Below are 23,789 nucleotides of genomic sequence, written 5' to 3' on the forward strand. Positions count from 1 at the left end.
GGTAGCGGAATTTGTTTCGGGCTCGCTTGAATGTTGGTCCCCCAGCTCTGCTCCTCCCCCTCTTGGGTTCACAGCGAAGATTTCACTCTTTCTCAGGTTGAGTTTGGAGCCTCTCAGGCTACAAACTCTCAGGAGCTTCATGATCCCTTCCATGCCGCTTTGCAGGTCCACTATGGTGAGGAGCAGGTCATCTGATTAGAGCAAGACTCTGTGCTTCCTGCCTCCTCTTCGGGTTCCCTTCCAGCTTCTTGCCTGAGGGGCGATCACCAGCGGTTCGATTGCCAGGGTGAATAAGTGTGAGGAGAGCTGGCATCCGTGCCTTGTGCAGCTGGATGTATTGAGAGCTGGTGGTGTAGGTCTGTATGCTCGTCTTGGGGGCGTTGAACTGGAGTTTCACCCACGAGTGGACCCTGTCCCCAGCCCAAACCGCTCCAGTACCTCAATGAGGTACTTACACTCAACTCTGTCAAAGGCCTTTTCTGCATCCCCTGGATGGACACCCCTGGTGTTCTCTCCCCGGATGGGGTCATTATCACGTTCAGCAGGCATCTGATGTTCGCTGTCAGCTGCCCGCCCTTAAAGCCTGTCTGGTCCTCTGCGACCAACTCTGTTATGCAGTTCTCCAGCTGTGTAGCCAGGATTTCTGAAAGTATTTTCACATCCACATTGCGTATCGAAATGGATCTGTATGATCTGCATTCAATTGGGTCTTCCTTGGGTATCAGCGATATGGTGGCTTGTGTTAGTATTGGAGGCAGTATGCCCCTTGCTAGCGAGTCTACAAACATCTTCTGCAGGTGCAGGGCCATTGTCATTGCAAATGTTTTGTAGAAGTCTGCCAGGAACCTGTCGGGTCCCACTGCCTTCCCCGTCTACATGGAGCTGATGCTCTTCATTACCTCTCCCAGTCCTAGCAGTGCTTCCAGCTCCCTTCATCTTTCGTCCATAACGACTAGCATTTTCAGTCCGTTGAGGAACTGTTTAATCCCCGAGCCTCCTGTAGAAGGCCTCAAAAAAAGGCTTTGTTGACTGTGGTAAACCACTGTATTGTATTGTATTGTTACATGCCTGGGCTTGTCCCTGCTGGCTCTGCCTGTGGCTCATGTATAAAGGTGGCTGGTCTCCGCCTCTGATCCAGTTCGGGATCAGAGGCCAGGAGGCTTTCTGTTTAGTGTATTAAATTGATATGCCATCAATGAACACACGACGAGTGGTTGACCTTTTTTGGTTTGGCTACCAATCCGCCTCTGCTATCTTTCACCTGCGCTACTTCCCTCGTGGCTGCCTGCTTTCTCAGCTGGTGAGCCAGAAGGCGGCTAGCCTTATCTCTGTGTAAGTAGAAGGTCCCCAGTATCTGGCGGAGTTGGTGCACTGCCTTCCTGATTGATAGCGTTAAAGACCTTTTGTAGCTTTTTCCTCTCCCCCACAAGTTCTACGGTTGGGGCCTCGGAATATCTTCTGTAGACCTCCAGTATGGAGTCAATCACTTGTTGCCCCGCCATCGCGTCCCTGTTTCTGTGTGCCTTATAGGCCATAATTTCATCTCTAATTATAGCCTACAGCCCCTCCCAGAAAGTGGGGCATGAGACCTCCCTATTCTGGTTGTTAGTAATATACTCGTCCATGACCTGTGCTGTTTTCTGGGAGAAGACCATGTCAGGCAGGAGGGTCATATCCAACCTCCATGGGGGGCATTGGGCACGGCCCGTCTCCAGCCTCACTCCATGTAGTGTGGAACGTGGTCGGAGATTACAATCGTGGAGTATTCCACTCTTACTATCTCTGGAAGCACCAATTTCACAATCACAAAGAAGTCGATATGGGTATAGACCTTGTGCACTTGCGAGAAGAAAAAGCCTTCTCACCTGGGTGCATGAATCTCCATGGGTCAACAGCCCCCATCTGTTCCATAAATGTTCCCAGTTCGCTAGCCATGCCTGCCATTTTCCCCGTTCTGGGGTTTGATCTGTCCATCAGTAGGTTCTGTACACCGTAAAGTCCCCCCCCCCACCCCCCCCCCCCCCCCCCCCCGGCCCCCCCATGATCAGTCAGTGTGTATCTATGTCAGGCATTTCCGCTATGATCTGTACGAATTCCGTGTCATCCCAGTTGGGCGTGTACCTGTTGACTAGGACCACCGGTGCCCCTGACATACCGACCCCCTTGGTCCATAATTGTCTTTGTCACAGTGAACATCATCCTCTCACTTATCAGTATGGTTACCGCCCCCCCCCCAGCTCTCGACCTGTAGCAGGAATGATAGGTCTGTCACCCCAGCCCTTTCTTACCTACAGTCGGTCCTTTTACCCCAGGTGTGTCTCTTGGAGGAAGATTATGTCAGCTTTCATATTTATTCAGGTGGGCGAAGGCTCTGGATCTTTTCACTGGGCCGTTGAAGTCCCCCGATGTTCCAGGTGACTATCCTGATGGAGTTTGTTGTCCCCTGCTTCCTGCAGGATCGACCATACTTACCTGATGGACGGGCGCCTGCACTCCGGGGTTTCCCTTTGTTAGGGAGCCATCCAAAATGGCCACAGTCATCATTCTCACAATGAGGCTGGGCCAGGTCCCTGCGCTCCGGAGTTTCTTTTTGTCCAAGGGCCACCCAACATGGCCGTCAACAATGTCACCCAGATCCTCTCCTGCGCTCTGCTGCACTCACCCCCTCCTTTCTACGAACTGGTTCCCCTGTTCATAATGAGGCGATGCAGCCTTGGGTAAAAGTGTCCATTGATTCTCCATTGCCTCCTCCTGTGCCTTCTTTTTTAAAATAAATTCAGAGTGCCAATTATTTTTTTCCAATAAGGGGCAATTTAGCGTGGCCAGTCCACCTATCCTGCACAATTTTGGGTGAGACTCACACAGCATAGAGAGAATGTGCAAATTCCACACGGTCAGTGACCTGGGGCCAGGATCGAACCTGGGTCCTCATCGACGTGAGGCAGCAATGCTAACCACTGCGCTACCGGACCGTCCTGCTTTATGAGATCTTTATCGCAGTCTCCCTTGCTGTCTGTATGGACCATTCTCTTAGACGAACTCATCCCCTTCTTCAGGGGCAGTGAAGTAATGTTCATTGCCCTGGTATGTTACCCATAGTCTGGCTGGGTACAGCAGCCTGAATTTAATATTATTTTTGTATAGGGCCAATTTTGCCTTATTAAATTCTGCCCTTCGATCTTCCAGGTTTGTCCCAATGTCCTGATAGACTCCGATTTTGTGTTTTTCCCAGCTGCAACCCTTTGTTTGTCTGCCCCAGCGAAGGATCCTTTCCCGGTCCTGGTATCTGTGCAGCTAGGCAATGGCCGTTCTCAGTTACTCCACCGACTTGGGTTTCGGCCGGAGCGATCTCTGAGCTCTGTCGATCTCCAGAACCCGTCTCTCCCCACCAGGTTGCCCAGCACTTGAGCCATGTAATTGGTCGAGTCCCTTCCGTCGATTCCCTCTGGCAGGCCCACTATTCTGATATTCTGCCACCTCGACTGATATGCTTGTTCCTCCACTTTCCCTTTCAGGTTCCTCTGGGTCGCCACCAACTTTTTAATTTCAGCCTCCACGGCGATGATTCGGTCGCTCTGGTCTGTTGAGGCTTTCTCTAGCTCCTTCATTGTGGTCCTCTGGGCCTCCAGTCTCTGCGGTCTCTTGAACTGCTGCTGCCTCGCATCTTTGCTGTAATTCTTGCTGTTAAGGGTGAGAGGATATTTTAGCTTGACTTTGTGGGCTAAATACGCTAAAAGTGTCTATTATTCTGTCATTTGGAGGAGAGCCACCTGGTGTGCGACTGCTCAGCACATCCCCATCATAATGCGCACTTCTGAAGCACTAATTTCTTCCTTGTACCCTGGTGCAAGACTCAGTGAGGGCAATGGAAAATTGTCCTTACAGACCAGCAGCCTCACTTTCCCACTCCCTTGGGTTGCGAGATGAAAGTGAGAGTTACGTTCCTGCAATTTTGGGGCACTAAATGAAAACTTCAATATAATTTTACACGGGTAACTTATCTATCCAAGAGGGAAGCCCTAGCTCTCCAAAACACCAAAAAACAGACCTCTTGGACCTGCTCTGCATACTTGGGAATCTCCATAGCTGGGGTGTAAAGATTGGAAGGCAGTGGAGCAGCTGGTGATTTACATGGCCATCTGCCTCTGTGAATCGTGCATGTGCGAACCCCCCCGTGGAACATAAGCGTGGGGCCTGGATTTCTGGCCATTTCCCGGATCTTCACCTCTCCATTGCGATGAAAATCTGAGCCTTATTAAGTGCTATAAACAGCCATAAGTAAAGAAAATAGTTTTCATTGATGCAGCCAAGAAATGTAAATCTACCATTTAGATTTGGAAACTTTAGATTGTACTGGTGAAATTAAAGAATGTCTCACATTAAATACCGAGTCTTTGTATCCTGAGAAAGTTTACTCCTGTCAGGTTTATATTACAAGTACTGTACTGTGAAGACTAATTGGTTAAGATCACAATATTATAATGATGGACAGAAATGTCACCTGAGTGCGACCCAAATGGTTTACAACCAGGTCAGAGTTTACACCGGCAGGGGCAGAACCTGTTATTTGTTTAATGTGGTAGGCAGCTGGTGCTTTGGAGCAATCAAGGAGCATATTATTCACCGTGCGGTTGCCAGGTGCAGCCTGGTTGGTGTGTGCTGAGAAAGAGCTATATTTAATACAAACACCTGTTTGTGTCACTGACGCTTTTCTGGCAAGTGGCTATTATTTTCATGGGTGTGTGTTTTTTAAGTGGTTCTACTGATTAAAACATACTTGTCACTTGTTCCAGAGCAAAAGATAATGAACAGTATAGGGTAATGAGCATGCTTCTCTTAATGTATAGTTCTTAGGAGAAGAAAACAGTGATTTAAACTAGTTTATCAATCAGCTTGTCCGTGGAAAGTTGTTATTGTTTATTCACAACTTGCTTGAACACAGAACCCAATTTCTGCTTGAGATGTTACTTAGTGGGAGAGTCTCTGTAGGCAGTCAACTGTCTTCTAATCAAAACATACTTTAAGTTTTGAAAAAGAGTTGCCATTTGAGAACCAGTTAGTTCCTGAAGTGCTTTATCTTGTAAAATGTTGTAAAAATATTATGATGTGATAATGTGTCTGGTAAATTATTTTGAATTTCATGAAGCATTTCCCAATGACACTACTTCAGATTTTTCTTTCAACTTATTATCATGTTCCCAACTCTTTTAGTCTCTCGGTTTTCAGGCTGGTGGTGGGGAAGTCCCCATCCATTAGGGGGTCTGAAAGGTGCCCAAGTTTCTGTCGATTACTGCTACATTATTTTCACCTGCTGCATGTTAATAGATAGTAGACAGATATTTGAGGTGTGAACAATTTAACATGTTTAGGATTAGCCTGGTTACGGTATGAACTTGGTTCACCCTGGTCCGTCAGCACGAACAGATCATGAGTAACAATGAGAGTCGCCCCATCTTCACATTGCTTCATGGGCTGCAGCAGTAAAAGCATGTCCAAAGCCTGGATAAATGCCAGGAGGGTGGGGTCGTATTTGCTGACATTATCTTCTCAGCCTCCATTGCCAGGCAATTGCAGCCTGCTAAGAAAGAGATTTGGCTTCAGGCAGGAAAACGGTTTTCATTATTGCATCCTAGCAGTCATGTTAGTTACTCTGTCAGTGTCCTTTACACCAAATATTGGATCTTGGGCATCATTTAAATGAGGCCATTGATCAACCAATCACTGGTGAATTGGCATTAAACTTTGGCATCAGACTCACTAATAGTGGCTGTTGACGGCTCCTGGGAGGGGAGGGAGGTGAACAGGACGATGATCAAAATAGACATTGGGTCAACAATTTAGAGGATCCTATTTTTTTTTAAGCTGGAGGAGTGTGGATTCATCTTCAAATAAAACCCAGTGTTATTGTTTCAAATAACTGTTTCTCTTCACAGATGTTTCCTGACCAACTCAGTATTCCCAGCATTTCTCTGGTTTTATTTCAGATTTCCAGCATTCACACTGCCGGTTTTTTGCATTGATGTTATTGTTTATCCTCACAAACGGCAGAGGGACACTGACAGAGTAACTAACATGACTGCTAGGATGCAATAATGGAAACCGTTTTCCTGCCTGAAGCCAAATCTCTTTCCTAGCAGGCTGCAATTGCCTGGCAACGAATACTGAGAAGGTAATGTCAGCAAATACGACCCCACCCTCCTGGCATTTATCCAGGCTTTGGACATGCTTTTACTGCCACAGCCCAGAGAGTGTGGACAGGGGCAGCTCTGATTGATTTTACGTCATTATCAAGAGTAGATTTTGGCTCTGTTTCCTTTGTATATAAATGTGGTTAACAACAGTCTCGGCCGACTGAAAGGATTTTACGTTTAAATGGTGTGCCAAATTCATTAGGCAAGACAGTTAGAAAGTAAAATTAAAGGTTATAATTTAAACTGGTGGATTCAAGCTTTGTTGAAAGTAGCCTTAAAAACTCAATCACAAGGATGAGGTTTATGAGCCTTTTGGATAGTTAGCAGACATCCAATAACAAATGAATTAATTGGAAATGTAAATATATATATCGATATATAATTTTAAATTTGCATCCTTGTTTTAAAAACCTGACAGACTCTGAACCTTCCTTAACTCTATAATCTCCTATGGCACTACAATCCTCTGAGATATTGTGCTCTTCCACTTGTGTCTGCTTAAATATCCCCAAATTTAAACATTCCACATTTGCTGACCAAACCTTCAGTTGCCAAGATTCTAAACTCTGCAATTCCTACCTGTAATGTTCAATTGTTCTGTGTTTAATTATGTGAATCTGTTTACTATTGATACTCACTATGCTTAATTAGTTAAGGCCGGCTCCTAAGTACCCTAGTTTTAATTTATGTGGTAGCGTGGCCCCTTTAAGGGGTGATCCTACGTGGTGTGGTAAACCACTGTTGCACCTATATTAGGTGATGTATGGTGGGACCTGTACTACAGGTATGTCGGTAGTCCCTGCCTGCTGGCTCTGCCCAGTAGGTGGAGTATAAATGTGTGTCCTCCATGCAGCAGCCATTTCGCCAGCTGCTGTGGGAGGCCACACATCTTAGAGCAATAAAGCCTCAGTTGTATCCAACTCTTGTCTTTGTGCAATTGATCGTGCATCGATTTATTGCTCTAAGATTTTCAAAAGATGAACCTCCGTATCAAGCCGGATCGCCTGCAGCTGGATCCGCAATCAAGCGACGCCAAAAGGAACTTTCAGCACTGGCTAGCTTGTTTTGAGGCGTACATCAACTCGGCGCCAAGCCCTGTCTCGGAGGCTCAGAAAATACAGATACTGTACTCAAGGTTGAGCTTCAACGTCTTTCCGCTGATCCAGGACGTGCCAAACTATGCCGAAGCCATGATGCTTCTCAAAGAGAATTACACTCAGAAGACGAACACACTCTTCGCCAGGCATGTACTCGCCACTCGCTCCTAACTCCCTGGTGAGTCCACAGAAGACTTCTGGCAGGCCCTAATCCCACTCGTCCAGGACTGTGACTGTCAAGCCGTTACGGCAACGGAACATTCAAACCTCCTTATGCTTTTGTTACGGGAATTGGGTCGGACCTCATACGCCAGCGACTGTTAGAAGGGGCCATGCTCGATCTCGCAGAGACAAAGAAGCTAGCGCTCTCTATGATGATCACCTCGCGCAACATTCAGGCCTACACCCCCCCAGCCGTGCGGCCCAACCCTCCTACGCATCGTGGACCCCACAGACGGCCGCCCCAGCGGGGGCCTTACCCAGCCAATACGCCTGCGCCACACGCCAGCCAGCAAACCCCGGGGGTGCCAATGTTACTTTTGCGACCAGCAGAAACACCCCCGCCAATGCTGCCCAGCCCATGCTGCCCTTTGTAAGGCTTGCAGTAAGAAGGGGCACTTCGACACGGTGTGCCAGACCCGTGCAGTCGCTGCTATCGCCCCCACCCCCTCGTTTACGGACAATGGGCACTGCCATCTTCACCTCCCCGGGCCACGAGCGACCAGTGGGTGCCGCCATCTTCTCCCCCTCAACCACGCGCGGCCAGTGGGCGTCGCCATCTTCTCCCCTTCAGAGCACGCCCGGCCAGCGGGTTCCGCCATCTTCCCCTCCGCGCAACACGTGCGGCCCATGGGTGCCACCATCTTGTTCAACCCCTGACACATGCGGCCCATGGGCATCGCCATTTTATTCTCCTCAAGATCTTCAGGCGCTGCCATCTTGTCTCCCCCACAGCACATGGGCACCTCCATCATTGCAGGACCTGTGCCCCCCAGGCTCCCCATCATCTGACACCAGCGACGACTGACCACGATTTGCCTCAGTGACCATCGACCAGTCTCGTCCGCACAACCTGGCCACCGCATTGAACAGCGTGAAAATCAATGCACACATGATCTCTTGCCTGCTGGACTCCGGGAGCACCGAAAGCTTCATCCACCCCGATACGGTAAGGCGCTGCTCCCTCGCGGTACACCCCGCCAACCAAAAGGATCTCCCTGGCCTCCGGATCCCATTCCGTGGCGAATGGGATTCCGTACTGTACGGTCACACTCACGGTCCATGGCGTAAAATTCAGTGGCTTCCACCTCTACGTCCTCCCGAACCTTTGCGCTACCCTACTACGCAGCCTGGACTTCCAGTGCAACCTCCAGAACCTAACCCTGTGATGCACGATCAATTGCACAAAGACGAGAGTTGAATACAACTGAGGCTTTATTGCTCTAAGGTGTGTGGCTTCCCACAGCAGCTGGCAAAATGGCTGCAGCATGGAGGACACTCACATTTATACTCCAGGGACTACCGACATACCTGTAGTACAGGTCCTACCATACATCACCTAATATAGGTACAACAGTGGGTTACCACACTCACCCCCTGTTAAAATTGAGTCCGGCAAGGGGGGGGGGGGGGGGGGGGCTGGAGAACTATATGCAACTAGTGAATTATACATTTACAATATTGGAGAGAAAAAAAAGTCTTTTGAAGTCCAGTGGACCAGTTAGAGGTTTAACCAGTCCGGGGCCTTGATGCGCCGCTGGGAGCGACCCAATGGTGGCGGTGATGCCGAAGCTGGTCTGATCTTCGGTGATTCCGGGAACGTGCCAAAATCCTCTTCGTCCTCGGGCGTGTGTGTGCGTGCGTGTGCATGTGCCTCGCAGCTCCAGCACCCATCCTGCTCCGTAGGCACGTCCAACTCCACAAGGCAGACCTGTTGGTGGAGAGGTGCAATTGCTCCTTGCAAACCCCCAGTATGCCTACGTGGTTTACCCCGACAGCCGCCAGGATACTGTCTCCCTCAGGGACCTGGCACCAGCAGATTCCACACACACACACACCCTTCCGGCCCGGCGCCACATTTCCCCCTCCTCCCCCCCCCCCCCCCGGACCATCTGTCTACCCCCTGCCCACGCCCGAGGATGAAGAGGATTTCGGCATGCTCCCCTAGTCACCAAAGATCAGACCAGCACCAGCATCGCCGCCACCACTGCGTCGCTCCCAGCGGCACATCAAGGCCCCGGACCGGTTAAACCTCTAACTGGTCCATTGGACTTCAAAAGACATTTTTCTTCTCTCCAATATTGTAAATGTATAACTCATTTGTGGTATATAGTTCTCCACCACCCCCGCCGGACTCAATTTTAACAGGGGGTGAATGTGGTAAACCACTGTTGCACCTATATTAGGTGATGTATGGTGGGACCTGTACTACAGGTACGTCGGTAGTCCCTGCCTGCTGGCTCCGCCCAGTAGGCGGAGTATAAATGTGTGTCCTCCATGCAGCAGCCATTTCGCCAGCTGCTGTGGGAGGCCACACATCTTAGAGCAATAAAGCCTCAGTTGTATCCAACTCTCATCTTTGTGCGATTGATCGTGCATCACATGGGTCATGTGACAGGCCTGGAGCCTATGGGGACAGAGCAGGCGAATGTGTTTAGGTGTGAACCTGCCTATTCGGGTTTGCTCAGAGTTAGCCTGGGAGTCATGGGAACAAGACCTTGTACTGTCCTGTATATATAGTTCTTCTTAATTAAATAAATTACCATTGTGATTTAACAGCGTCTCGTCGCTTGCCTCACGATACAATATCGGTGACAAGAATAAATCAAGCCAGTCGAAGGAAACTGATTGAAAATTGGAAGGGGAGGAAAAGTGTTGCTTCTCAGAGTCCTGAAAACATAAAGGATCATCAGCAGTCGAATAGCGATTCACTATTCTGGAAAATTGATCCGTTTGATTCAGAGGTTGAAAATTGCGGCCAATATGTTGAAACTCTTTGAGACTTTTTCACTGCCAATGAAATCACGGCAGAAGACAAACAGAAAGTAATATTACTTACAGTTTGCGGCCCATAAGCATATAACCTCCGGTGAAGTTTAACATCTTTGGAGGCTCCAGGCTCCAAGTCCTTTGATCAATTGGTGAAACTAGTGAGGGACCATTTCAATCCCCAACCTCCATTATTATGCAGCGCTATAAATTTCATGCAACTATTAGAAATCCTGGAGTATCTGCTTTTGTAACCAGACTTCAATAAATGTCAGAACATTGTGAATTTGCTATTTCTCTCAGTGACATATTTCATGGCCGGTTGGTCTGTGGGACAAATAACTTAAATATTCAGAAGAAGTTGCTGCAAGAAACTAAGATATTCTTGGACAATGTGGTTGACTTGGCTCAAGCGACTCAAAGCACTGAACAAAACACTTTCAAAGTACAAAGCGTGGAAAATGTGGTGAACAAATTACAGCAGGGAGCGGTGGCCATTTGAGGTTCCCTAAGTGAGGGAGCAGCAGAGCCAGAGGAGAAGAAAAGTGACCGGCAGTCACAAGGGTTAGAGGCTTGTTACTGTTGTGGGGGAGAGCATTCCCAGGACAGATGCAAGTGTAAAGAATTTATCTCTTCCAGATTTAATAAAAAAGGTCATTTACAAGCTAGATGTCGAGCTGTCTAATCCAAGTTCACAAAAAAAGATCGGCAACTCCAGCGAACAAACTTGAGGGAGACCTTGAAGAAAATCAGAAGTATACAAGCCTAACATTAAGTTAAGATTAAGTAAAGATCCCCCATTGAGATTGTCTTTGTTGTTTAACAGCTGCCCGTTTAAAATGGAAGTTGATACAGGGATGGTTGCCAAAACAACGGGTGTGCTAACGTTTGGGTATCTACAGGGAAGGCTGCGGACTGTGAATCGCATCAGTATTTCAGCCACCTTAGCCACCTTTACTGGGGAAGCACTGAAGATATTGGGGATAGCATCCATACCAGTACCGTACCAACAGCAGTCAGCCCAGTGGCCTTTGATTGCAGTGAAGAGACAAAGGCCAAGCCTCATGGGACAGGCTGAAGCAAATCAAATTGGATTGGTTCAAAATATTCAGTGTCACTGTCGCCGTTTTACAAGAGATGCTACATAAATAGCATGCGGTCTTCCAGAGTGAGTTAGGATGCATCAAAGGAGCGAAAGCAGTAGAGCCGGAAGCAACACCAAGGTTTTTCGCGCCAGACCGATGCCTTATGCTGTACACCAAAAAGTGGAGGTGGAGTTGAAGCATCTGGAAAACCTGGGGGTTGTTACTCCAGTTCAGTTTTCAGAATGGGCAACACTGATCGTCCCAGTGTTGAAGCCGGACCACATAGTCCAAATCTGCGGTGATTACAAGATGACAGTGAACAGGGCTGCTGAAGTAGACATATCCCGAGGATAGAAGATTTATATGCCACGCTGGCAGGGGGCCTCAGATATACCAAATTGTATTTAAGCCATGCGTACCAGCAGCTTGAGCTGAAAGATGAGTCTAAAAAGTTTATTGTCATAAATACACACAAAGGCTTATTCCAATATACGTGATTGCTCTTCAGTATTTCATTGGCCTGTGTTATATTTCAGCAAACAATGGAGAGCCTTTTGCAGGGAATTTTGAAGGTTTTTGTGTATATGGATGATGTCCTGTGGGGCAATACCAGAGCAATACAGGGACATTTTCGAAGAAATACTCAAGAGGTTTAAAGAAGCCAGTATTCGGCTAAAGCAAGAGAAGTGTACATTTCAGGCTGACATGGTCACGTATTTAGGTTTCAGAGTTGATGTGAAGGGATTGCACCCACTCTAAAGGCAAAACAAAGGGGTGCCTGAACCAAGGAACATGTCGGAATTGAAATCCTTTTCAGGGATGGTCAATTATTACGGCTGCTTTTCAGCCAACCTGTTAATCATTTTGGCACCCGTACGTCAACTGCTGAGAAAGAACCAACATTGGAAGTGGGAAGATTCCCAGAGGATGTCTTTCAATCAGGTCAAACAGGCCTTGCAGTCATCGGCCTTCCTCGTCCACTTCAGACCAGATAAACCCATCGTAGTCACTTGTGATACATCATCATATGGCATCTGTTCGGTACTCTTGCACAAAATGGAAGATGGTATGGAAAGGCCTGTCACCTTCGCATCCAGAACACTGTCGGATACTGAAAGGAAATATTCTCAAATCGACAGAAAGACTGGTGGTCATTTATGCCTTTAAAAACTTACATCAATATGTTTGTGGCCGACACATCACCATCATCTCAGACAATAAACCATTACTTGGCATTTTTCAAGAAGATAAATCCGTCCCCCAATACCATTGGCCAGAATGCAAAGATGGGCACTGCTCTTGGCTTCATATTCGTAAATCTTCCAGCATAGACCGGAATCACAGATTTCAAATGTGAATGCTTTGAGTAGGCCTCCATTGCCACAGACAATATCTGAGCCCCCCACTCCGCAGGGGATCGTCCAGGCCCCAAGTTTTGTTGATACTGTACCTATTTCACCTGACCACATTAAGACATGGACCAACAGAGACCCTGTGTTGTCAAGAATCAAAAAGATGGTTCTCGGGCAGCACGGAGGCGCAGTGGTTAGCACTGATGCCTCACGGCACCGAGGTCCCAGGTTCGATCCTGGCTCTGGGTCACTGTCCGTGTGGAATTTGAACATTCTCCCCATTTTTGCATGTGTTTCGCCCCGACAGTCTAAAGATGTGCAGAGTAGGTGGATTGGCCTTGCTAAATTGCCCCTTAATTGTAAAAAATGAATTGGGTAGTCTAAATTTATTTTTTAAAAAGATGGTCTCACGGGCTGGCATTTTCAGAAGTCAGAACAGATTAGGCCCGATAGGGAACGTCGGGACAAAATCACTTGTGAGGACGGGGTTCCTCTGTGGGGTTGCAGAGTGATAGTTCCACCCCTGGGGTGGCAGCCTCTTCTCCAAGAATTGCACAGTGGTCATTCTGGCCAGTTGAAGATGAAGGTCAACGACGAATCAGACTACTGAAGGGAGATAAATCACTCGTTTGCATGGTGTACCGAAAATAACCTCTCTCTAAATGTTGGAAAGACTAAGGAACTGATATCGACTTCAGTTAGCATAGCATGACACACACTTCCGTCTGCATCAATGGCTCCGAAGTAGAGATGTTCAATAGCTTTAAGTTCCTGGGGTCACCATCACCAACAGTCTGTCCTGGTGCACTCACGTTGACGCAACAGTCAAGAAAGCCCAACAACGTCTCTACTTCCTACGGAAGCTAAGGAAATTTGGCATGTCTGCATCGGCTCTCACAAACTTCTCCAGATGTGCCATAGAGAGCATCCTATCCGGCTGCATCACAGCCTGGTATGGTAACTGCTCGGTCCAATATCGCAAGAAACTGCGATGTGTGGTGAACTCAGCCCAACTCATCACACAAGTTGCCACCCTCACATTGATTTTGTCTACACCTCCTGCTCCCTAAGGAAGGCAGACATCATTATCAGAGACCCCTGCCACCCAGGCACTGCCTTGTTCCAGACCCTTCCATCAGGCAGAAGGTACAGAAGTCTGAAGGCCCGCACATCCAGACATAGGAACAGCTTCTTCCCCACAGCTACTAGACTCCTCAACGATTCTCCCTCGGACTGATCTGTTCTCAGGAAGAACACTATTCACGACGCCCTATACTGCTCTTGCTCATGCATTTGCTTTGGTTGGCCCCTTGTTACACACTGTAATTAATCACTGTTTATCGATGTACTATTTGTCAATGTTCTCTGTCGATTATTCTTTTTGTCCACTATGAAAGTACTGTGTACCTTCCCTCGGCCACAGAAAAGTACTTTTCACTGTACTTCGGTACATGTGACAATAAATCAAATCAAATCAGGTGTTGACCAGGAGTCATGTTTGGTGACCAGGAATTGACAAGGAGATTGAAAATATGGTCAATTGATGCGAACAGTTTCAGATTCAGCACAAGCTTCCGCCTGAAGCAAGTTTTCACCCTTGGGAGTGGCCGGAGCATCCATGGAAAAGGCCCCACATTGACTTTGTGGGTCCCTTTTTGGGTGTGATGTTTTTGATTGATATGGACACCCATTTGAAGTGGCTGGATGTTTAGCCTATGCTTTTGACCACTGCAGTTGTCCCTGCAGACAATCTGTGCCAAATCATTGCCAATCATGGCCGACCCATGGTGATTGTCTCAGACAACAATACTGCCTTAACAGCCAAAGAGTTTCAACTCTTCGTTAAGTTCAATGGGATCCAAATGGGCTGGCTGAAAGAGCAGTCCAAACTTTCAAAGCGCCACTAAAAAGACAAGCTATTCAGCCACAACTGCCTCGTTTAGCGGACCTCTTGCTCTCGTACAATTCAACCATTGGGTCACCCTGGCTGAGTTGTTAATGGGCAGGCGCTTCATGACACAGCTTGACCTAATTTTTCCAAATTTGTCGGGGAGGGTGGAGGCTAAGCTAGCATCACAGAAAGGCCATGACGATACAGCCAAGGGTGACAGTTCGTTTCAAACAGAAGATATAGTGTATGTGCGGAACTTTGGTGGAGGACCAGAATGCTTACCTGGGAAAGTTGTTGCCAGAACTGGGCCAGTATCCCATGCCATAGACCTACAAGGCTGTGAAGTGAGAAAACATGTTGGTCATTTAAAGAGTGAAACTGTTGTCCTCGCCAGTGGGCGGTTGGACTCAATCCTAGCAAAAAGTATACTACTTGCTGAGTTGGTGGTATTAGAACCAAGATCTTCTGAAGTGGAACCATCAGGGCCACAGAAGGAGTTGTAGAGGTAGCCAGTACTGCCCCTACTTCAGACTCTACCAATTTGCCTGCACTTCATAGAATTTACAGTGCAGAAGGAGGCCATTCGGCCCATCAAGTCTGCACCAGTAGACTCGGATGCCTCCCTTCTGGAAGAGTTAGTTGCCAAGTTGCAATGTTTGCAAGAGGTAGGAAGTCACCTGATAGACTTATCTGTTGAACTTTGCTTTAAGCTCTCTCACTGTAATTCTCTTTGTATATAATTATGAATAAGAGTTTTTCTGCTTTTTGTATTTCAGGGATCTGTAAGGAAACTTTAGGGAGGAGGAATGTGGTAGCATGGTCATGACAGGCCTAGAGTCTACGGTGACGGAGCGGGCGAATGTTCGCCTATCAGATGTTTAGGTGTGGACCTGGTTATTGGGGTTTGGTCAGAGTTAGCTTGCGAGTTGTGGGGACAAGACATGCGTAGTAGTTGTACTGTTCTGCATATATGGTTCTTCTTCGTTAAATAAATCACAGTTGTCACTTAACACCTTCCCGTCGCATTAGAACAGCTTGTATTTCCTGCCAGGATACACAGCGGGCGTGATCTAATGGCCTCGTTACGCCAGGCGCAAATCCGCACAAGCCGGTTATATCACGGGAGAGGCTGAAATCGAAAACAGCATGGGCGCTGATTGGTTACCGGCCCGCTCCCGTTGGCGAAATCAGGATCCCGCCGTCACGTGACAAGTAACCAATAATCAGCAATTAAGGCCAATCTCCATATCATTTACGGGAAGAACTCCCAATCGAACGGCCTCCCATGATCTAACTGGCTCCCCAGCTAGTGGTCATGCGGGCGCTGAAGAGTACTGGTCCACACATACGTGGACCAAGCATTACATCATCTGGGGGTCTCCCAGGCCATTGGAGATCCCTGGGTGGTCAGGGACAGGGTGGCATCCTGACTCTCCTCTCTGGCCCCCGGACGCTGCCACCGTGGCACAGCCAATGTGCCTGGGTGGCACTGCCAATGTGCCTGGGTGGCACTGCCAGGATGACAGGAGCAATTCCACAGTGCCAGTGTGTCCGGGTGGCATTGCCAAGAGTCAGGACCTGAGAGGGGCCATGCCCAGGAAAGGAGGATTGAGGGGGGCATGAAGGTTGCGGAAGGGGGTGAATGGTTGGGCCCTGGAAGGGGGGTGGGAACCTGAATAGGAACATGAGAAGGCCTCAAAAGAGGTGTCCCTCAGCGACCCCATAGCCTACTTGGGGGAGTGGGTGGGTTAATACCCATATGTTTGTGGGCCCGTGAATTCGGCTCTCCAGTGATGGAAAAAATTCTAATAACGCAATCTACTGGCCATATCACGCTGGGCGCGAATACAAGCAGGCTGGTTCGAAGGAGAGGCCCAAATCGGGAATGGTGCCAGGCACTGATCGGTTTCCGATCTAACTGGTCCATTCCCATTGGCACAATTTTGATTGCGCCGCAGTTTGGCAAGAAACCAATAATCACCAGTTCAGACCAATCTCCATCCCATTAACGGGAAGGAACCCCTATCAAACGGCCTCCCGTTATCTAACCGCCTCTCCAGCGAGCAGTCTTGTGCATACCCTTTAACGCACCTATTTACAAATGTGAAGCTAGTGCAATGGCTGCTCCGAAGATCAGAGGTGGTGAGTAGCCATCTTCAAAATCAGGCAGTCAGTCTGGACTCATAGGGGCCGCTGCCCCAATGCTTGGAGGTGTGGGGGGCTCCGGGCAGTGGGGTGGGGAGAGGTGTGGGTAAGCCCCGGGGGGTGGGGGATGGGGGGATGGCTGACATTGTTGGGGTCCTCCCCTGGGTGGGGGTGAGGGGGTGACAAGGGGGCTCAGTGCCTGCAGGCCTGCCCTGCCACCTCCTGGATTGTGTATACCCATAATGGGGGCAGCTCCAGCTGATGCCCGTCTCTCCCACTGAACAGCCACGTGACAGAGTCCCGTCCATGGTAATATGGTGAAGGTCACTTTAATCCTCGCTGACTGTGGCAGCCACTGGTCACACAGCTGAAGGCTATTGCTAATGGGGAATTGACAATTCTAGTAGTGTGAGCACCTCACGGCTCCCAAGTGGATTCCCGTGGGTACACAGGTGGTTGTTACTGCCTAGCATCCCAACCAGGCTGTGGGGCCTGGACACTTGTCCTGAACTCTGGAGACATCAACACCATGGAGGCAGCAGCCAATATTTGAACACCCAAAAGCTGTGCCTTAGCAATGGGGACATCCACGCAATCGAGGGTGTGGGTGTGTGGAGAGAGGGGGGTGGGGGTGGGGGAAACCAGCACCCGGTCCAGGTAACTTTTCCAGCAGGTATTTGGGGTACAGGATCTGGAGTCCAGCGCCCAGGGGCCACTGCTGCGGCAGGGTGTGTGCGTGCAGGGCATGTTGGATAGCACCCTGAGGAATGGTCGGGAGGGTGGGGGACGCATGGGGTATCCGAGGGTACAGGGGTGGAAGCAATAACTGATAGTCAGCCTCAGACCCTCCCCAAATCCTTACAGATATTACATTATGGATGATATCTTGGACCCCATGGAAACTGCCCTTACAGTGGCAATGACAGACCAGGCAGCCAGACACAGAAGGCAGTGGCAGCAGCGTCGACAGAGACTCGAGGCAGCAGCCCATGTGCAGGCCCTGCCCCACACTGGAGGACCCGGCCGCCCATCAGGCAAGGGAGTGACCCAGCGGGGGAAGCAGGCAATGGCCCAAGGTTTACAGGTGTTGTTGGTCCTGCAAACAGATGACGGACAGCATGCGCCCAGGAGCCTCTGCCTCAACAAGGAGTTGGTGCAGTACCTGTGCCATGTCCTTACGGACTTGGCACCACGTGGAGGGTACGATACCCGCTCCCTGGTGGCCGTCAAGATTACTATAGCCCTGAACTTAGAATCATAGAATTCCTACAGTACAGAAGGAGGCTTTTTGATCTATCGAGTCTGCATCAACCCTCTGAAGAAGCATCTTATCTCGGCCCCATCCCTGCCCTATCCCTATAAACCCCCCTAGCCTATGGATGCTAAGGGTCAATTTTAGAATGATCAACCACCTAACCTACACATCTGTGGACTGTGGGACAAAACCAGAGCACCCAAAGGAAGCTCACGCAGACACTGGGAGAACATGCAAAGTCCACAGGTCACCCAAGGTCAGAATCTAAACTGGGTCCCTGGCACTGTGAGGCAACAGTACTAACCACTGTGCTATCGTGCCACCCTTTTACATCTCAATATCATTCCAGGGTGTGGACATGTGTGGCATATTCCAACTAACAAGTGAAGTTGTGGATGCCCTGTTTCCCTGTGCAGTCGACTATATAAATTTTGACCTGGACCAAGCCCATCAAAATGCCCGAGCAGCAGGATTCTCCACCATCGCCAGGATGCCCCACGTCTAGAGGATGATAGATGGCACGCATGTTGCCTTGCGTACCTGGTGGTCCGGGAGCGCCCTTCATCAACAGGAAAGTCAATATACAAGGCAGGAGGGTGACGATAACTTGCTGTGTGCTGAGCTCTGGTGCCATAGTCTGACTCCTGCCTGGCTGCTGAGTGTGTGCTCACACCCATCACCTGCACGTGGCATGCCTTGGGGGGAACCATGACTAGTAGCAGTCTATGATGCCGAGCCAAGTAAGGAGATATTAGAGCAGATGTTCAAAAGCTTGGTCAAAAAGGTAGATTTTAAGTGGCTTAAGGTGGAACATGAATTAGAGAGGTGGAAAGGTAGAGGGGGAATTTCGTGTCTTAGGACTGAGGCATCTGAAGGAATGACCACCAATACTGGAGTAATTAAGAGCTCAAAGATCAAGATTTGGAGCAGGATAGACATTTCAGAAGGTTGCTTGGTAGTACAGAACCTGAATATTGCTGAAAATAGAGACATGTTGCCGAAGCTTTTCAGCTTGCACTGATCCGGATAAATGCAAGAATTCCTAATTTCAAACGATTACAACAATTTATACCACAGGAAAAATGGGGTGCTGATTGGTTGGTAAATTGACTCTGATTGGACAAGGCGTTGCCATAAGAGAAAAGTGCCTGGTCTACCTCGGATTACGCTGGAAAGGCAAAATAGCTCCGAAATTTGAACATGTTAAATAAGTTGTTTCATGCAGCTTCTATGGAGTGATGACACTAGTGATACTTTGCACTAATAAGATGCAGCTGTCAGTCCACAAACTACATTCTGCCTACCACACAATTGAGTAATGGCATGTATGAATTTCAGTGCCAGTACAATTTCAGGTACATAGGCTGCACATCCCAAAGATTGTCCAATTGAATCAAACGACATGTTCCTCTGGCTGTTTACAATAGGCAGAGTACAAAGACACTCATTGCCTGATTAAGGGCCCTGGCATTGGGAAGAGGGAGACCTACAGAGAGCCACCCCCTCACCTTTGCTGGTAACTTCCCTCCCCCACAACCCTCATCCTGCAATCAATCACCTCTGTCTGAAATCCAGCAACAATCTAAGGCAGGGGTGGGCAAACTTTTCCGTGCAAGGGCCACATTCAGAAATTCACAATTTTAAAGGGCCGCATAGTATATTAAGTAAAATAATTACTTCACCCGGTTATGATTCTGGGCGCCTCATATAGAACATAGAACAGTACAGCACAGAACAGGCGCTTCGGCCCTTGACGTTGTGCCGAGCAATGATCACCCTACTCAAGTCAACGTATCCACCCAATACCAGTAAGTAACCCAACAGCCCCCCATTAACCTTAAAAAAAAAAAAATTTTTTTATAATTTTTTTTTTAATGACTTGGTGGGCCGCATAAAGACCTTTGGCGGGCCGCATGCGGCCCGCGGGCCATAGTTTGCCCACCCCTGACCTATGGCCTTGGTGGGTGTCATACTGGCAACAGCCACTGCCTCCCCAGTGGTGCTGCATTTCAATAGAGCTGCCAGTCTTCATATAAGTTATCATAGAGTGCCCACAGTACAGGAGGCCATTCAGCCCATCAAGTCTGCACCGACCCTTTGAAAGAGAACCCTTAAGGGATTCCACCCTATCCCTGCAACCCCGGGACCCCACCTAATCCACACATCCCTGGACGTTAAGAGGTAATTTTAGCATGGCCAATCCACCTAACCTGCACATCTTTGGACTGTGGGAGAAAACCGGAAGACCCAGAGGAAACCCACGCAGAGACGGGGAGAAAGTACAAACTCCACACAGTCACCCAAGGTTGGAATTGAGGCCGGGTCCCTGGCATTGTGAGGCAGCAACGCCAACCACTATGCCGACCCAAAAGAAACAGTTAGCGGTTGTTTTGACTTCCATCCCAGGGGTCCTTGTTCTCAGGATGGGACCCATCGCTGGCCGGTCAAGGCATCCTCATCGTCTCGACAAGGCTCTGTCGTTGACTCAGTTATTTGCTTTGTGGGTGCTGCTGAATATTTCCAGCTTCTGTTTTTAAATCGAAGGCTTCTAGACTCATTAAAGTATCTAAACTGCTGACCCGTCTACTGGGAGTGGGATGAGTGCCTGCCCCTTATCCTGCCTCTATTAAACCCAAAAGTGAGGGCTCAGAGTCTGATTTCAGTTAAAAAAAATAATAGTTTCCATTCTGATTCCTACTCGTTTAATTTTTGCTATTAAAATTCAGCCCTAAAACTTGGAGAATGAAAACTCTGATTTATTGAAATACATGTCTCAACATTTCCAAGGTATGTATATTTTTGCAGCTCTCATATTTGTACCTTCAAAACATAACCATTGGTTTCCTCAATCAAATGCACCTTGGGTTCAAGCCACAAGCAACATTATACAAGTCTCTCGAATTGCCTTTCTGCATTGATGTGGCTTTATCCTCTGGATCAGGTACTCATCAGAGGAAAAGCTTCTTTTATGCACCAAGAGGTTAGAATCTGGAATGCACTGCCAACAATGTGGCTGAGGCAGATTCAGTCTTGACTTTTAAAAGAGAATTGCAACATATCTCAAGAGGAAAAATTTGCAGGGCTACATTCAAAAGGCAGGGAAGTGGGACAAGGTGAATTACTCTTGCAAAGAGACGTCAAGATGAGCCAAATGGCCTCATTCTGCAGTGACCATTGTATGATTTTATGATTCTGTCTTGAGAGCTGATAAACTGTTGTGCCTTTTCCCCTATCTTTTGTTTCCGCCAGGAAGTTGGATTTCTGTACAGAGGTGATTATTACACCAAGTCAGATGTGGCATAATTTGGTCTTTTCCTTTACTGTTTTTCAGATTTCCAGAGCGTGTGGCTCAGGACGGTTTCTAACAGCATGTCGCCAATGGTATATCAAAGTGGTGGGCTTTACTGATCTATGAAGGTGTAAAGCGTGAAAGAATTTCATTGGGGTGAGAATTTTAAATTTGAGATGCTATGAAATTCTTTAAAAACATTAGTGAACCAGATGGGTTTTTACAACAATGAACATCATTAGACTTTTAATTCCAGATTTTAATTGAATGTGTGGCACGTTTTCAACCTAGGTCCGCAGATCTGTCAGTCAGCAGGGATAAGGCTGATGACTGAGCAAAACTTGACACAAGATAACATAGAGTCAGCAGTTTTTAGACAGTGGAGAATTGAAGCCCAGCCAACAGTGCTTTGGAACCGTGAAGTCTGGAGGATATAAATGCATGGATTAGAGTTTCAGCAGCAGATGCGCTGATGCCAAGGGCAGAGGTAAGCATCGTAACTGAGGTGGAAATAGATGGCTCTTAGGATGAAGAGGATATGGGCTTGCATGTCCAACTCAGGATCGAATATGTCATTGAGATTGCGAACATATGAAAGGTGAACATATGAATGTTGACCATATGGCTGTGGATGATGTTAACAATAGGAAGCATGTAGATGAGAAAAGTATGGAAGGATATCTGGTTAGAGAACATAGAATACAGAAGGAGGCCATTTGGCCCATCGAGTCGGCACTAACCCCATCTAACCTTTTTTTGGACACTTAAGGGCAATTTAGCATGGCCAATCCACCTAACCTGCACGTCTTTGGATAGAGGACTCCGGAAGGAACAATAGAGGGGTGAGGCGGGAAGAGAAGCCATGACAGCAGATGTCCTAGTTATGACCGAATAGTTAAGGCCAGAACCGTGTGAATGTCAGGGATGAAAACCTGGAGTTGCAGGAATGATGCTCACAGATTTGGCACACAATAACACGTTCAGGAATTTTGGAGAGGAGAGATTGGAGGTGGGACCTGTGCCTCATACTATCATTTAGTGCTTAGCAATACCGTTTATACAGACTCTGATTTGTGCAGTGGTTTAGTCAGGAGGGGGAAACACGGTGGGCCAAAGTTTCTTTCTCTCTCCATCCCCAAAGTATCGGCAGAATCTTCTCACTTAGCTCTGATGGAATACTGGGACTGTTTCTGGGTCAGGAATCCAACTCTCAGATTTACGAACCTTGTGGTTGCTCTTTCCCAGAACAAACCAATTATCAGTCCACTAGTGGGTTCTCTGATCAATCAGAGAGGGCAGGTGGGTTGACCTGCCGAAAGCAGCAATGAAGGATTTATATTTAAAGGGAACCTGGCAGGACTCACAATGATAAATGTTTCCAGGAAACATTCCAGCGAGAGGAAAGAGCTGCAGCATGGATGGGATACATGGAAAGGCTGTTATCCAGTTCACAGATTCATCCCTGGAGGTGATGACTCATGCAGTGACAGCTTGTTCTATTGTTGGCCTAGAATTAACATGGCTCCTGTTGTATTTCTCCTGTGTCTCTGTAGAGGGGCTCTACATTGGGGTCATCGGCCAGTTCTTGTGGTTGTCCACTGTCTCCCAGAAACCCGAGACTGGGGAAGGATGAACAAGTCATGGTAGCTCCCTGGATATTTGGCAACACTTGCATTATCCTTTTGTGGTGGTCACATACCAGTTGCATGTTAAAGGAGGGGAAGCACCTTTGATTAACAAAAACACTGACTGATCTGATGGCACCTTATTTGCCAAAAGGGTACAATCAATATCTCATTGAACCTGTAAAAATCCTGTGAAGGAAGTAAAACTTACTGTGGAGAAAACAGCTGTTGTCGCCTCAGTCAGTGTGTCTGCTGAGCTCAGGGACTCTGGAGACTGCCTCCTCAAAGGACTAACCAACCTCATAATATGTAGACTGCATGTCTTCGAAAAGTCTCAGAGGCAATAAGGTGAGGTTAGCCTCAGTGGTATTCAAGTTACACAAAGTTGCTGTCCCCAGTGAAATCAGTGATTTTGGCTTGAAAGGACTGCTCCTGTTAGCTTAAGCTCTTTATTATGGCTGGCCACAGGCTTGTGGGTTTCACCCTTTATACAACCAGGTCATTTCACTCTAATGAGTTCCTGATTTGCACTTGTTGTCTCCAGCCTGATGAGTTGCAGTGGCAGCTTGTAACCCACAAGCTGGTGTGAAATAGAGATTTTATTCTTAAAAGGGCTCTTAATTGCCTTTTTAGTACTTCAACTACTTTTCCCCGAAACCCATGGGGGCTTCCCACTGGGGGAGATGCGGTGTTGCGAGCGTTATTCTGCCCGGCGGGGTATTTTGCCCAGGATGTCTGTCAGTAATTTAGTATATGGAAGATTTTTTGTTGAACTCGGAATGACAATGTTGGATTGATTTTCTGCCTGGCATTACCATCAGCAGGATTCATGTTCGTAGTGAATTGAAGAGTGTGGGGCAAATTGTTCCAT

This window comes from Scyliorhinus canicula, chromosome 10 (assembly GCF_902713615.1).
Source record: "Scyliorhinus canicula chromosome 10, sScyCan1.1, whole genome shotgun sequence".
Classification (NCBI taxonomy): Eukaryota; Metazoa; Chordata; class Chondrichthyes; order Carcharhiniformes; family Scyliorhinidae; genus Scyliorhinus; species Scyliorhinus canicula.